General features: G+C 49.8%; 1 long non-coding RNA gene across 2 annotated transcripts; it reads left to right on the top strand.

The window, feature by feature from the left end:
* Positions 1-4,893: 4,893 nt before the first annotated feature.
* LOC142044344 (uncharacterized) lies at positions 4,894-15,032 on the top strand. Of its 2 annotated transcripts, XR_012654299.1 has the most exons (6): positions 4,894-4,994; positions 5,373-5,556; positions 6,303-6,834; positions 9,069-9,419; positions 9,750-9,808; positions 12,335-15,032. It is a non-coding gene; the product is annotated as an uncharacterized LOC142044344 (long non-coding RNA). The 2 variants fall into 2 exon arrangements; XR_012654298.1 differs by lacking the exons at positions 4,894-4,994; positions 5,373-5,556 and adding an exon at positions 5,732-5,842.
* Positions 15,033-15,571: the final 539 nt, after the last annotated feature.

Below are 15,571 nucleotides of genomic sequence, written 5' to 3'. Positions count from 1 at the left end.
CCATGTTCACTCCCCAGCCACCCGAGACCATCTGTATACTCTGCTCAGACGATCACCCGAGTTCCTCCTTGTTGTCTCCAAGCCTTCTGTTGTCCATCAGCCCTGCTCAACGCCCCTCTCCTCATGGTCATGATGCCTCCTGAGACCCTCCTCAATCTCCACAGCATCTTGTGGCACTTTATCTCCCTTTCTATCTCTCTTGTTCCATCAGACCCTCCATTTTTCTTTGTTGCACAGCTTTATCTTTCTCTCTGCCATTGAGGGTGTCTCCGTTCGGTTCCTCTCTCACTCAATCACCTGTAGTTTGCCTAGATGCCCTCCTGAGACTCCAAGGCCCTCACTGTGTTTCCAAGACTTCTTTTCTTACCCTGGCACCTCTTAATTCTTCTACTCTCTATAACAATGTCTTCTGAGACCTTTCTTATACTCCACAGCACTCTTGTAGCACTTTAGCTCCCTGTAAATTTTTTTTTCTTGTGCTCTTCAGAGTGCTCTTTCTTATCTTACTCTTTGCCGTTTAGAATGCTTTCATCCAGCTCCCAGCCCTCTGTACAACAACATCTGTACTTTGTTGAAATCCTCTTCAGAGCTCCTCACTGTTATCTCTGAGGCTGCTTTGCTCTCTTAGGCCCCCACGGGACTCCTCTGCTCCCTTTGCCGAGCTCTCGCAAGACATCCCCTATGCCCTAGAGCCCTGTTTTAGCTCAGGAGGGCACTTTGCGCCTCTCTCTTCCCCTCAGAACCTGAGTCCACATATGTTGGTCTTTCTGTCCTCTCATGTTTGGTGCACCTCCATTTGGTCACTGGTCCCCTGAGGGCATCTGTACTTTGTTCAATTCCCTTTGTGAGCTCCTTGCACCCCCACGACTTCTTTGATCTCTCTGGCCCCTTCAGGACCTCTCTAATCCCTGTGACAATGCCTCTTGTTCTGTCAGAACCTTTTCCGAAGCCATCTTTGTTCTCCAGAGCAGTCTTTTTATTTTTTGTCTTACATTATGTTTCTATTTGTTATCTGGTACCCCAAAGATGTCTATTGTCAGCTTAGGTCTCCTCTTGGGTTTTCAGAGGAGGCGATAGCCTTCATCTGTTTTTATCGACACATCTTCTGTGGTGGTTTATGTTGTGTTTTGCAATTTATTTTTGCTCTAGCTGCTTAGGTGTTAATCAGGCTGCTTCATACAGTTTCTGATACACTTCTTGTTTTTCCATTTTTTTTGGTGTTTTCTGTCCTTCGGGACTCATCTAGTTCTGTTAAGAGAGTCAGTTGGAGACACAGTCAGGGTGACTCTGAATCATTGGCGATTCACAGTAAATAATTTATTTTGCAACCAGAGATATTTTGGAGATGGAATTCTTAAGGGATCTAATTTTGCATTGTGATTCAGTCCTATCTAGAAGGTAGTTCTGGTAGAAGTTAGGTGGTATGCTTGGGCTTGCTAGAAATGAAGCATAACCCCAGAGCATTTTGGCTTTTGTATAGGAAAGTAATGCACATCATTTTTGATAATAGTATTGTTACTGCATTTCATGAACTGCTTTCTTACATAGCTTAGTAGGATATATATCTTTTTTGATCGGCGCCCCAGAACAATTGAGTTTAATTCCCTACCTGGTCACATTGCTAATGCAATAGATGTAGCTCTGGTACGAGAGCAGGTATCATCATTTCCATTAAGGGTTGCTTTCTCTGTTCAGGGCTTTGCTTGCTGTAAATTGGAGGCAGGTGAGAAAAGTCACAGCTGCTCCTGTGTCTGCTGTTATCCCTTGTGGTGGTTTGCTGCTCCCCTTTTCCAGGTGATTGTGGAAAGGGTGGTGGGCAGGGGCCCAGTGGGTATATGACCCACAGCCTCTCCTCAGGGAGCTCGTGGTGCTGCTGGGCTTCTGAGGTGTCAGTGCTCTGCTATTCCTTCATGCCTTTGCAGCTTCTGAGTTGGCTCAGCTGTTTGGGCAGAAGTGTTTTGACATTTAGGGAAGCAGAGGTGTCTGCCTGAGATAAGAGCTTCAGGACCAGTCAAGGTTCAGCAGCATGTATAGTAGAAAGTATGCTTGTATGCAGCTTCCCCCCCCCAGGTCAGTATTTTTTTTTTTTAAGTGTTCAGGGTTGGCAAGATGGTTTAACAGTGTGGTTTGTGTTTTTTGTTTGTTTGTTTTGTTTTGTTTTATTCTAGGTGCGTTGCATTTTCCTGGAATTCCTGACTTTTTTGAAGATGGAACCTTTTTTTTTTTTTCCCACCAGTTTGGCTGTGTACTGTGTAAGTTGCTGATATCATTTCTCTTAATAGGACTGATGGTGAGATTATTATATAGCAGAGGTTAGGGTGAGCATCTTGTATGCATCTGTATATGGAGTTTTAGCATTTCTCAAGAAAGCAGCAGGGACATAACACATAGTGTCTTTCAGGGTATGGGATGGCTCATCACCTTTCCCAGTTGCCTGCAGAGTGCCATGTTGTCCCTAGAAACTTTGCAGCTTGTGGCAGGCCCCTCACAGGTTATAAGTGTCAGGACTTCACTTATTTTTGTGGGCATGTAGCAGAGCCTGGAGTCTGTGGTGTTGTGGTTTAAACCTAGCCAGCAACTAAGCACCATGCTGCAGCTCACTCACTTCCCCCCCCCCCCCCAAGTGGGATGGGGAGAGAATCGGGAAAAGAAGTAAAACTTGTGGGTTGAGATAAGAACGGTTTAATAGAACACAAAAGAAGAAACTAATAATGATAACACTAATAAAATGACAATAGTAACAATAAAAGGATTGGAATATACAAGTGATGCACAGTGCAATTGCTCACTGACCAATGCCCAGTTAGTTCCCAAGCAGCAATCCCCACCCCCAGGCCAGCTCCCCCCAGTTTATATACTGGGCATGATGTCACATGGTATGGAATATCCCTTTGGCCAGTTTGGGTCAGCTGCCCTGGCTGTGTCCCCTTCCAACTTCTTGTGCCCCTCCAGCCTTCTTGTTGGCTGGGCATCAGACGCTGAAAAATCCTTGACTTTAGACTAAACATTACTTAGCAACAACTGAAAACATAAGTGTGTTATCAATGCCCTTCTCATATCTAACTCAAAAACATAGCACTATACCAGCTACTAGGAAGACAATTAACTCTATCCCAGCTGAAACCAGGACTTGTGGGAAGACAGAAGATAGGAGGTGCCACAGGATTAAGGCATGGCTCAGAAGAGAGCTTCTGAGGAGCAGCTGATGCAGGGGGTTCAGGGGTGCAAATATAGGGAAGGAGCTGTCAGGAGGGGATGGGGTTCCTTCCCTAATAGTTCAGGAGAAGAGAAGGGCTTTCTATGGTTTTGGGACCAGGGGATGGTTGGGAAAGGTAGGAGGGTTCATCAGTCTTTCTCAGGTGGTTTTGCAGTTGGATTTGGGTGTCAATGAGGTCTGTTCTGTTTTAGTCTCTCTGCAGCTGACAGGATGTGTGACAAAGTCGCAAGAGATGCAGCATAAACCATCTGAGCCTCTTCATCTCAGTATGCAGGGCTGAATGTCAGATGAGTCTCATCTTGGAAAGCATTAGGTACATTAAAGTATATCAAAATATACCCACCAGAACTCAGGTCTCCACTCGTCCATGCCTTTCACATCAGGGAATGAATTAATTGCCAATTTTTGCGTCTATCCCTTCACCGTCCATCCAGATGTCAGAGTCGTTACTTACAGGCATTGACTAGGCACTTATTTCCTGCACAGGTTTGTGTCACTGACTTCCCTGGAATTTCTTGGAGAAGAGGATGTGTATTGTTTATGCTCGTAACAATCTCCAGCCAGGGGTCTTTCTTTTATTGCAGTCCTGTGCATGCAAGCTTTCTCTATTATTCCAGTTTTGCCTTTTTCCTTAAGTGTCCGATGAGATTTGCTTTAGTATGAGTCATGGCAGTTATGTTCTCTTGTTCTTGTTTATCTATTGTGTTTTAAGCACCAGTTTTTGTAGTCGTAAGGTATCCATTTTACATCTTTGAATCACCATGTCATGCCGCCATGTTTTTTCCATGGGCCAACTGCCACTGTAATTCCCTAAGGGGCTTCGTAGGTAAGTGAGCTTGAGGTTCTCATACTGCTTTTGCAGCAGACCTCTCATTCTCACGGCTTCATTCATCGAGCAGTGTCGGTTGCTGCATGGTACGGTATCCTGTCTTTTTCAGCTTTCTGGGTTTTTCATATTTTCTGTTTTTTTTGGTTAGAATTTTTTTTGGCAGGGTTTCTTTTGTTTATTCCTGCAGGTAAAGTCAGGTCATCTTTTGACATCCAGGTCCCCGTGGCTCTCTTTCCTCCTTTTTTGCCGGATATCCTCACCAGCGTTTTCCCCTGATGGGAGCGGCAGAGAGGGGAGCGGTGTGCTTGGAGTGCTGAGGCATCCAGGGAGGTACTGTCAGGCTTCCTCTTGTCTTTGCAGGGCTTACCCTGAGGAAGTCTGGTACATGGGTTGATTGTGTGAACATATATTATGTGGGTGCACTAATCCCTTTCAGAGTGTGTCAGAGGTTAAGGATTTTGCTCTGGTTGGTGTAATGTTGTTCTGTTTTGTGTATTTGTCAGAGGTGAGTTTTGTGTGGGAGGAAGCTAGCTGTCTGTTTCTGGGATAAGGTGGGGTACACATGATTTCAGGTCATATCTTATTTGCCAGATGTTTTGAACTAAGTGTATCTGACTTTCCTAGCAACTCATGAAGGAGTTCAGGGCACCCTGATGGTGGGTGCCTTCGCTGAAAGGCAAAGCAGGGCCATAGCAGAGTTTTCCATTTACAGGGATGGGCTCAGTCATCTCCTGCACAAGCTTCTTCTGTTACGTAGCGGCCGGGATGGTAGCTTTGTCTTAGATTTCTTGAAGAACAACAGGAGGATGGAGCAGGTTATCAGAGCATAATCATTTGCTCTTTCTTTGGCAGTACAGGCACCCAAGGGCAAGCCCACGTTCAAGGAACAGCATGAGGATATCAGCATTGACTGTCAGCAGAGGAAGGAAGCTTCTTTTGGAGGCCAAGGTGATGAAGCAGAGTCCTTAATTGTTCTATTTGATTTTTATCACAGGGGGGCATGGTCACAGCAGGTGTGTGGGAGGGCACGGCTCAGATGTGCAAAACATGGTCCCAGATGGGGGGAGCTGTCTATTACATTTGAGGCTGTGAGGGATATTGTGGACACCACTGGACAGGCATTAGAACCTGGTGCTTGGGTTGGAACAACCTGGTAGAACCATCCTGCCATGTCAAGTAATGCATACTTCTGTACTGAGATTTTAATAGCTCTGTCTGCATCACCTTTGGCTTTTCCTCATTGAGCTTATATTTTGGTAAGAAGCAGCTCTTATGAAGCATTTGTATCTGAGGCACCTCCATTAGATTTTGCCATCTCTCCTCCAGCTGAGGCTCAGAAAAGGCTCGTTAGGGTGATGCTGCCGCCCGGCGACCAAAATTGGGTACTGCAGCACCGGAGCCGCGCATGCACGGAGGTGCCGCTGCGGTCCACGCTGCCGTCCGCCGGTAGCGGCAATGCGATGCCGCTGTGCCTGCGGGGTGGGGCCGCCACGCTCGCTGCTTCCTCCCGGTAAGGAAACGCCGCTGCCGCCCCACGCGCGCGGTGTCCGCGGGCGCTTGGCGCGCAAAGCGCGGAACTGCAGCGCCGGCACCGCGCAGGTGCGCAGCAGAGCCGCCGCCGCCTCTGCTGCTGCCGCCTTGTGGCCAAAATGCGGTACTGCAGCCCGGCGTTCGCGCGCCGGCTCTGAGCCCTCCGGCGCGCCGTCGGCGGCCGGCGCATGCGCGGTTCAGGGGAGCAGCGTGGCGGCGCGCAGGGCGCGGGTCTCGGCGGCAGCGCGCGAGCGCCGGGACCGCGGGTGAGGCGAGCGATCCGCTCCGGCGGGGGCGGTGGCGGTGGCGGGGGGTGCCTCCTGCCCGCTCGGGGCTGGCGGGACGGGAAGCTGCAAAGCGGCCGCCGCGGCAGGCTCTCGGTCCGCCGGAGGCGAGCCGGGCCAGGGCAGCGCCGGGCGGTTCCCCGAGAGCCGATAGAAGGGAAGAGGGGACGGAGGCGGGCACCCCCCAGGCGCGGCCCGTGCGGCTGCCCCCAGCTCCAGCCCCTCCCCTGAAGCCTGTGCTGTAGCCGCAGGCAGCCCCCGAGCCCTGTCGTGAGGGCAGCAAGCTGGCCCTCCGATGTTCTCGAGTCTCCCTGAACGTGGGTGCCGTTAGCAGCGGCGCGGGGAACGAGCGGCGTCTGCGGAAGCCCCTGCGGAAGGAGGGGCTCCGGCCAGGGTCGAGCTACGGTAATAACGGTCACTGCTGCCTCTTTCCCTCTCCCAGAGGCCACGCTGTGAGTGCGGTTGTCCGTTCGTCCCCCGGGGATGCCGTTGACTGCGGCAGCCTCAGGCTCGCGTGGGGTGTCTCTGCCTGGCCTCCCTCTCCTCGCGGCGCGGGAGCACAGAGGGACAGGCGGAGCGCTTGCTGGCTGTGGACGGGAGCTGCTGAAGCTGGAGAGGCCACAGAAAAGTAGAGAAGAAGAAACGGAAGGCCGGCCGGCAGCTGCCTCCTGCTGCAGGCAAGAGAGAGCCTGCCTCTCTGGGTGTGGGAGGATCCCTCCTTGTAGTCCACAGCAGGTCAGACCGCCAGGGTCTGTGTGCATGACCAGCAGCGCGGTACGGCCACATAGTGAGCGAGCGAGCGAGGCTACGTGTCTAGGGGGCCTCATCTCGTAAGAGCTGCGAGGCGCTCGCGTGTTCCGTTATGTGGAGGACAGCCAAGCGACTGGAGTTACAGAAGAGGAAGGGAGGACAGAAGGAGAAAGAAGTGTCTGAGCTGGCAAGGTCTTATGGCAGCTCCAAGAGTGAGAGCTGTGGTGAGTCCTGGGCCCTCGGGGCCCTGTCACTCCTCTTGTGCATCCCGGTCCCTCCCTCCCTCCCCCTCTCCTGGCTCCCTCTCTTTCCCATGCTTCTGTGATGTTTGGGTTTTGGTGGTTTGGTTTTTTTTTTGTTGGATTTTTTTTTTTTTTTGCTTCCCTGTACTTCTCCTCTTCTGTCTATTTTCTTGTCCTGCTCCCTCTTTCTCTCCCCCTTTCTCTCTCTTGTTCGACTGCGCCCTTTTCTTTTTCTCTCTGCGTTCTTGTCCTGCTCCCTCTCCCACTTCCTCCCCACTGCCCCCCGTCTTTGTCCTGCAGCCGGTTGCTGTTTTTTCCTTTTCCATCTCCTTGTCCTGATCTGCATCTGCCTCTTTCCCCCCTCCAATTTCTATGGCCTGTTCCCTGGCATTCTTTTTCTCTCTGCGCCTATACGTGCTGCTCTGTGTCCCTGCCTTCCTATCTCTCTTCTTCCTACTTTCTCCATCCCTTTGTCTTGCTTACTGTTGCTGTTTATTTTTTCCATTCTGTATCTCACTGTCCCCATCCTCCTCCCTGTTCATCTCTTACTCTCTCTGACACTTTGTGCTGCTGCTTGTCCCTTTTTCATTCACCCTCCCTTTCTCTGCAGGGCTCCTGATACCTCTCTTTCTAAATTCCCCAACCCCCTGTGCTTCTCATGGTCTCTGTCTTTCTCTCTCTCTCTCGTTGTCATTGTTCTTGTCTGTCGCTCTGTCTTGCTTCCTGTCCCGTCATTTCTCACTGTATCCCTTTGTCCCGCTCCCTGCTCGTATTCATATTACTCTCTGTCCTGAGGACTGTCCCAGTTTTTCATCTCCGTCCTGCCGCTGTCCTGATTTTTCCTTCTCTGCCATGTTCCCTGTCCCTCTCTCTGTCTCTTTTCCTCTGTCGCTGCTGCTTATTTCTCCATCTCTGTCCAGACCCTTCTCCCTCCCCCCCCCCCGTGATGTCCCTCTGCCTTGCTTTCTTTCACAAGACCTTTTCTGTCTTTCTCTGCCCCATTCCCTCTCCCGCCCTTTCTAACTGTGTCCCCCTGTCCAGCTAGCTGTCTCTTCTTTCTTTTTTCTGTTCCTCAGTATTTTTTTCTTTTTCCGTATCTCTCCCCTACTGCCCATTGCAGTTGGTTTTTTCCCCTCCAGTGCTGGCCTGCTCTTTGTCCCTTTTGTCTCTCTCTGTCCTTCTGTCGTGCTCCTTGTGTCTGTTTAATCCCGTCATCTCTGTCCTGCAGCCCGTCGCTATTTTTTTTTCTCTTCCGTCCCTTTGTCCTGCTCCCTGTCCTTGTCTCTCTTTCCCTTGGTTCTGCCTCCCGTCCTTTTTTCCTTTCTTGCTCCATCTCTCTGTCTTGCTCCCTATCCCTCCTGCGCTCTCTTTGTTTCTGTGTCCTTCTCCTTGCCTTTCCCCACATTCTCTGTCTTGTTCCCCCTTTGGTTTAATTGTTTTCTGGGTGGCTGGGCCCGGCTACCTGCGGGGGTGCTTTGGCTGGGGGGTTTGGGGTGGGGGCCTGGCCGTGCTGGTGATGGTGGGGAAATTAAGCCTGAAACGGCAATCGTGAAGCGACACCCTGCCTGTGCTGGGGCTGCCCGGCAGAGGTGTGGGGCTGGGCCCTCCGCAGGTCCCGAGCACTCCCCGAAACTGCGCGTGGGGCCCTGGGGGTGCAGGGCTTTGGGGTGGCTACGCTCGGCATCACCCGTGGGCACTGCAGGGTCAGAAATGGAGTACAAGTCTTCTGTTCTGGGGCTTGAAAACAGGATCGTGTGGCTGATTTTGGGGCTCGGAAACAGACCGAGCTGTGTGGCTTTGGGCCCAGAAACAGAGGTCTGGTCCTGTGTGTTTGGGCCTTGAGAACAGGCTCAGCAGCTGGGTTTTTTGGCTCCCAAATGGGCCCCAAGTCAGCTGGTGGGGGGGCCAAAAGCAGAAGACGGCTTGGCTGGTTTTGCAGGCGGGTGGGAGGGTGTTGGGGGCTCTGGGGGAAAGCAGGGGTGGGATGGGGGTCTGGTTGTGTCAGACACCGAAGTTCAGGAGTCCGGCACGCAGCAGGCCGAACTCAACATCTGTGATGGTCTGTGGGGGTAAAGGCGCTTTTCAGACCCCACGTGCCATCTTTGAGTCCAGCTCTTCTTTCTATGCTGCTCAGAATAGTTGTTAAGTAATTAATTGCACAAACTAATGAATATTTATACAGCATGTAACTCTGATGTTTAATCCTAATGCTTCAGTTTTGACAGCAGTTGATATACAACCTTATGGAAAGCCCAGACCATTGCACGTAGCTGGAGCTTGTAAGGAGAAGCAGCTGAAATCAGCCGGAGCTTCAGTGCGGAGCTGGGGCTTCAATGAGCCAGAACTGTAGCAAGCGGGAGCTGGAATGAGGCGGGGGGTGTCCGCTGTCTGGAGCGTGCATTAGCCAGAGGCAAAAGTACCTGCGGCTGTAACAAGCGGGAGGCGTGATTAGCTGGAGCGTCTTTTCACTGGAGCATCCATCGGCCGGACTGCGCTCCCAGCACGGCTGAAGAGCGGCCGGGCGCAGGCAGGGCTGTCCGCAGCAAGCAGCTCCGAGCAGCAGGGAGGTGAGTTGTCCTTCTGCCAGCGGGGAGCCCGGCCTCTTCCATCGGGGATGCAATCCACGCCACGCTCCCCTCTCTGCGTGGAGGGTCTCGCCCGGTCCGTTCCCGTGGGCAGAAGCGAGGTGGGGGTCCCCCGGCTCTCCTGGGGCAGCCCCCCCTGCGAGGGGGCGCGGGCGAGGTGTCGTCATCCCCTCGGTACCGGGCAAAGGGGAGAGAAACCGGCCGGCGGGAGCTCCTGGGGTGCAGAGCCCTTCCGGCAGAATCCTCCCCTGTCTTTTCACTGTTGGCTGGGTGTGACAAGCAGGTTCATTTCTTTGTCTCCTCTTTTCCCAGTGTCACCTTCCACGTCATACGAAGAAAATCCTGCCTGGTTAATTCCGCTTGCTGCTCAGGTAATCACACGTATCGGGCTAGGGGAGCAGAGAGAAACACTTGCGAGTTCGAGGGCACTACAGATGCTCCACGTTAAACCCACAGAGAAGGCATATTTGCTGCTAGTGCAGAAAAGCTGATGGAAAAATTGCTGTTAACAGATCATGCCTTTTTCCTGAACTAGTCCCTTGATATGTTTTTGTTTCAGGTGAAAGAACGAAATTTCATATCTGGTAAATTCAGAGCTGCCTGTTAGCTTCTTCAGGGTTGAGTGTTTCTCTTCTCTCTGTTCATACTAATTTTATGGGCAAGTTGGAAATAGCCTTTTACTTTTTTATATATAACTGAATTTTTAGGAATATGTGGTGTCCCTGTAGTTCATTTTTGAGCACCTAGATGCCAGCAGAAATGTAATGAGTGAAACATGATGGAAACTGGTACTTAAACTTGATTTTTATTTGATTTCCCGCCCCCCCCATTACGAGTGTTGACGGCATGTTGTCCCGTGGGACAATCCCCATTCCGTTCAGCGGAGTCTTCAGTCTATGACTTTTAAGTGAAAAAGTTTGTTCTTCCAAAAAAGGACTAGTCATTCCTAGGACCGAGGCACAGACTTGCAAGGAGAGTCGCTTAAGTACGTGATCAGAATGAAAGCCAACTTTGAGTTGATGTTGCTGCTGTTGGTCTTTGCTTTCATTGATTTCTCCACCACTCCCTCGTGGTTGGGAGCTCTGAATCGTAATGTTTTTCAGTCTCTAACACATTTCCACCCCCACCCCTCAAAAAAAGGAGAGGCAGTGTCTGAAAGTTAATTAGTTTCCTCACAAATGCGTGAGTAAATAAAATTTGAGTTATGATGATTAAAACCATAGAAATGACACCAGTCTTGCAGATCTGGACTATTTCTGAACAGGCATTCATCACACGCAAAAGTCGTCAGGGTACGGATCACCTGCGCTTCGTGCTCTGACAAGACAAAATGCTGAGGCAGGGATGAGCTCTGAAAGAATAAGGGGGGGGGGGGGGGAAGGAAAGAAGGATACAGGGTCACGGTTTTGTTTTGTTGTTGTTTGTTCTTCGAGAGTGCAATATTGACTGGTGCCAGCCTGCAGAGCTCTTCTGCTGCCTGACCTCTCCTTCTCTTTCATGGCTGTAATTGTCGTTTGGATAATTGTAGAAGAGCAAGTAAGTTATTTGCCTCTGTGAATGTGCTGGTAATACCAGGAAGGCAAATGCTTGAACCAGTAGTGAATAACTGGGCTACGAGTAGAATTTCTGAAGGAAGAACAGCAGCAGCAACAGGAAGCAAATAGCAAGTGACCAAAAACTTGCGTGTGTCAAAGGCATCAAAGCTTTCTTGCCGAATGTTGTTTGGCAATATGTTCCAAATGGCTTTTTTTGGTAAACGTAAATTTTCAGGAAGTTCAGGGCTGCGTGTGGCAAAACGTGTCCCTCTGCGTACGCGTCCTGCTACGTAAATAGCGTGGGTCAGCGGCAAGTCCAGCGTCAGGGCTGCTGTTCCCTGCTCTCGACGTTGCCGTAGTAGTGTTGCGGTATTTAGACCTTAACGGACGGGCTGAGGAACGGAAGGAGAATGCCCGTTTTCTGTAAGGGCTCAGAATGCCGACCCTTTTCTCTGCCTGCCGCTCCCCTGTGCGTGAGATGAAGCTGTTTTATTTTTCTCCCTTGTTCCTGGTCTAAATATTTCTGGAGCTGTTGCTGCTGTGGGTTTGCAATTGGTGTTACTGCGTTTTTGTAGCGTTGTGGCGATGGGTCGTTTCTACTGTGGCGAAGCGTCGAGATACGGTTTTCGGTTTAAAGCGTCAGAAACTACGTTCACCGGAACCGGTAACTCGCGGCGTAGGGGAAACCGATCTGGCGCGTGCAGCTGTGCTCGCAGGGATGCTCGGTGGCTCCTCATCAAAACGGCAGGGTGTGTGCGTGGACATCCGTAGGGTTGCGCTCTGGGTCCGAGAGCGTTAACGTATTTTTGCTGTTGGAAGATGGAATGGAGCGTGTGCCTGTTAAATCTCAGGGTGGTCAAAAGCTAGGAGGGACCCTGAGCGGGTTTGGTGGCACAACTGCGGTTTTAAAAGATCTTGCCCGTTTGGAGCAACGGCCTGGAAAAAATGGTTCCTTTTTTGCAACGAGGCAGTTCACAAGGACAGATGTGTTGCTGTGCTCTTTAGCAAAGATACTCAACTTGGGACGTATAGGGTGATGAAGCCTCGGCTATACTAAGGCTTGAGAAAATGTCGGTAGGTCTCTATGTCTGTCACCTGCGTGTATCTAGGAAAGTGAGTTCTAGTGAAAGTAAAGTTGCCAGTGAGTCAAAAAAGAAAGGGAAAAAAAAAAAAAAAGGCACAGTCGTCTGAAAAATGCAAAAGCTCTAGTGGCCCGTGTCAACAACTGTACCGAAGATGACGCAAAAATAGTTTTTCCTCCGCTCAGTCGTACTGTCTTCACAAACCTTCACAAAAAAAAAAAAAAGGCAGCTTTGGATTCCTACCCAGCTTTGTGCTAATGTTTTTTTTTTCTTCTCTCAGCTGGATGTCAGCTGGCACCGTTTCGCCGTGGTTGCCCTTTCTTCTGCCGTGACGGTACGAGACAGACGGAAAGATTCCGTAGTGGCCTGCAAGTACAAGGTACGCCTACGATGTGTGTCTGCGTTTTTCCAAAGGTACTTGCGGTACGGACTTTAATGTTGAGAGTGTGCCAACTCTCCTACTTTTTTTTTTACATTAAATATTTTAACACAAATACTAAAAATAAGTTCTGTTCTGGAGCATGTTACACCTATACAAAGTTTACTTCCCTCAGTTTATCTTCTCTTCCTGAAAGCATAATCTTCTGTTTCTGTGTGCTTGCTAGTAAATGATACTGTGAAACTAATTTTGTCCTAAAAGAGGGAAGAAACTGTTCTTAAGAGTTCAGCTGTTCAGAAGAAACAGACTTTGTTTTCATGATAAAACCTTTATGCTTTTACAGTCAATGATTTTTTTTTTTTTTTAAATATCTTATAGTAGTGCTCAAAAACGTTACGGAGATAATTAGCATCTGTACTAAAAGCAGTCAAGGTCAAAGAAGAGACGTGGACAAAACAGGGCAAATGGGCGTCGCATCTGTGTGTTTTCCAGGCTTTCCCAGGAAGCATTAGCAGCCTTGTAACTAGTGACAGTGAGTCCTGAGGTGGTTTTGATGAGTTACTGCTTCAGTAATGTATTTTTTCCTTTCACCTACAGTGTGTAATTTTGACTTCAGTTGGAAAGAGATTTTCCAAAATGGAAGTCTTTCTCTCTCAAAGAAATTTTGTTTTATGAACTTCCCATCAGAGTGGATCTTCAGAGGTGATCAACTTGACAGTAGAAGTCATCAGTAATGAGACTTTTCACTCTCTTTAAAAAAAGAGAGGAAAAAAAAAAAAAGTCAATTTCCTTCCAAAGACCCAAGCACAGCCCATCTTCCTAAAGTTGATGGCATCACTGGTCTTTGGTTTCTCAGTTGTAACGGTCGAGATAACATGAAAAAGTGTTGCTCTGCATGCTTCAGTACTGCCAAAAGCATTAGGAAATCTGCCAGTCCTTTTTGGTAGTCTGAGGTATTGCAGCGCTGGGGATTTTACAAATTGACTTGCATTGTTTAAACTGTAACTGCCAGATAGCTGTAGTATATGATTTGTTAGGTGTATGTAAGCAGTTAGGTATTTGTCTAAACATTTAAAAAGAGAGGCAACTGAATGTTATGGGTTTTTTTTCCTGATGTTTTGACGGAGTGCTCTGAAGTACTTTCTGTCTGGCTTTCAATGGTGCGTTTCCCTGGCAGTTCAGTACACCTCTCTTGGGCAGCTCAGCTGACCAGGTGTCCCTCCGCGTTATGCAACACGCACAAAAACCCCTAGTCCCGTTATAACTGTGTACTTTGGAGAGAGATAATTTAATGGTATGAATTCAGAGCTGTGCAAGCTAAGGTAATGGAAAAGGAAAATCAAATACTTTTATAGTATAAGTATTTTTATTGGATGTATATAAACATGGGCACACCTTTTTAGTGTAAAGTGAATGATTGAGATTTGTTCTTTATTTTTCATTTTGCTCTTTGAAGTTTTCCACTTCGCTTTCAGCTTTATTCACCAAACAAGCAAGATGCAAAGCAGCAGCAGCAGCAGCAGCGCAAGGGCTGTAGCTGTTGCGGTGGATCCGTAAGCGTAGATTCTGATTGTGTACGACCTCGTCCCGCAGCCTCCCGGGGTTATCTCCCTGCAGCAGTGCTGTAAGGAAGGGAGGAGACGTTTTCCAACACCGGCGAGAGTGTTTACTTGTATGCTAAGAAGGTGTTCAAAATGGTATCGATTAGCCTAAGTGCTGATTTTAAGTGTTCAAATCGCTCTTAACTTTTAAAGGTGGTGGTGTATTTCGAGCTGACCTGTTTACCTGGCATCCTCCTTTAGCTCAGCGACTCTTCTTGTGCACCCCCAGCCTCTGCTGGCAGGGCGGTATGAGAAGCTGGAAGGTCCCTGACTTAGTCTAAACGCTGCTTAGCAACAACTACAGCATCGGTGTGTTGTCAACATTGTTCTCATTCTAAATCCAAAATGGCCCTGTACCAGCTAGTCAGAAGAAAATGAACTTTATTCCAGCCGAAACCAGGACAACCCCAAACCCCCTGGTTCTGGGTCTGCAATGGAAAAAACCAAACAAATTTGGGACTCCTGGGAAAGCCAAATCCGCCTGGATTTGTGCAGCTGGAAAGCAAAAAACCCACCCCATTTTCATGCACAAAACCACAACCAAAAGATCACCCCTTTTTATGTTGTGGAAAAGCACTGAAACACACCCCAAACTGAGTATTTTGAAAAAGCAGAAAACTCCCCAGTTTGGGGAAGATTGGGGGTGAAGCACAGGCAGTTTGAGGGGTGTTGCTGGGGGTCCTCCCAGTGTGGATTATCTGGTGTGGATGCTCTGTTGCGGGTTATCCCAGGCGAGTTACCTGCTGTGGATCATCCTGGGTGGACTCCCTGGGGTAGGTCATCCCTACCCGTGTCCCCCCATGCACCTTTGTACCCTCACCTACCCCCCCCCCCCCCGCGTGTGTTTCTCCCCCATATGCCCCCTGCTGCTCCAGCCCGCCCCCTTCACCCATGCGAGTTTTTAACCCACGCGAGTTGTTTCCCCCCCGCATGCCCTGCTCTTCTGTCTCCTGTCCCGTCCCCCCTGTCGTCCCCCCCCGCTTCCTTTCCCTCTTCCATAATCCACACCACCACCACCCCCCCCCCCCCCCCGCATCATCCATCAGGCTCCAGACCCCTGGCATGCTGCCTGCACCCCATTCTCTGTCATTTTTCCTTCTTCTTTTCCTTGCAAGTTGTTGTTGTTGTTTCTTTTTAATGATTAGACTGTTTTCGTTTCAAGCCACGAGTTTTCTCACTTTCGCCCTTCCGATTGTCTCCCTGTCCCACTGGGGGCGGGGGAGCGAGTGAGCGGTCGCGTGGGGCTTTGTTGCTGGCTGGCGTTAAACCACGACACGAGGTGAGTTGCAAGCCCCGCCTGGCTAATGCTGGAGGCTCTCTATGTTCGTCCTGCCATCTTGACGGGCCGTCCTTGTTCTTCATTGCTGCTTTCTAGCGAGCGCCTCTCGCTCTGTAAGCGGCAGTACTGGGGCCGTGCAGGTACTGCGTGTTGCAGGCGGCAAAGGGCAATTGTGTCGCTTGCTGGCGGGAGCGGCAAGGAGTGCGGAGCCACGCTCCTGTAGGGAGCAAAGATGGAACCTCGAGGGCTCTGCGGTCA

This window comes from Buteo buteo, chromosome 24 (genome assembly GCF_964188355.1).
Source record: "Buteo buteo chromosome 24, bButBut1.hap1.1, whole genome shotgun sequence".
NCBI lineage: Eukaryota > Metazoa > Chordata > Aves > Accipitriformes > Accipitridae > Buteo > Buteo buteo.
This window is presented reverse-complemented; position numbering and strand designations above follow the sequence as displayed.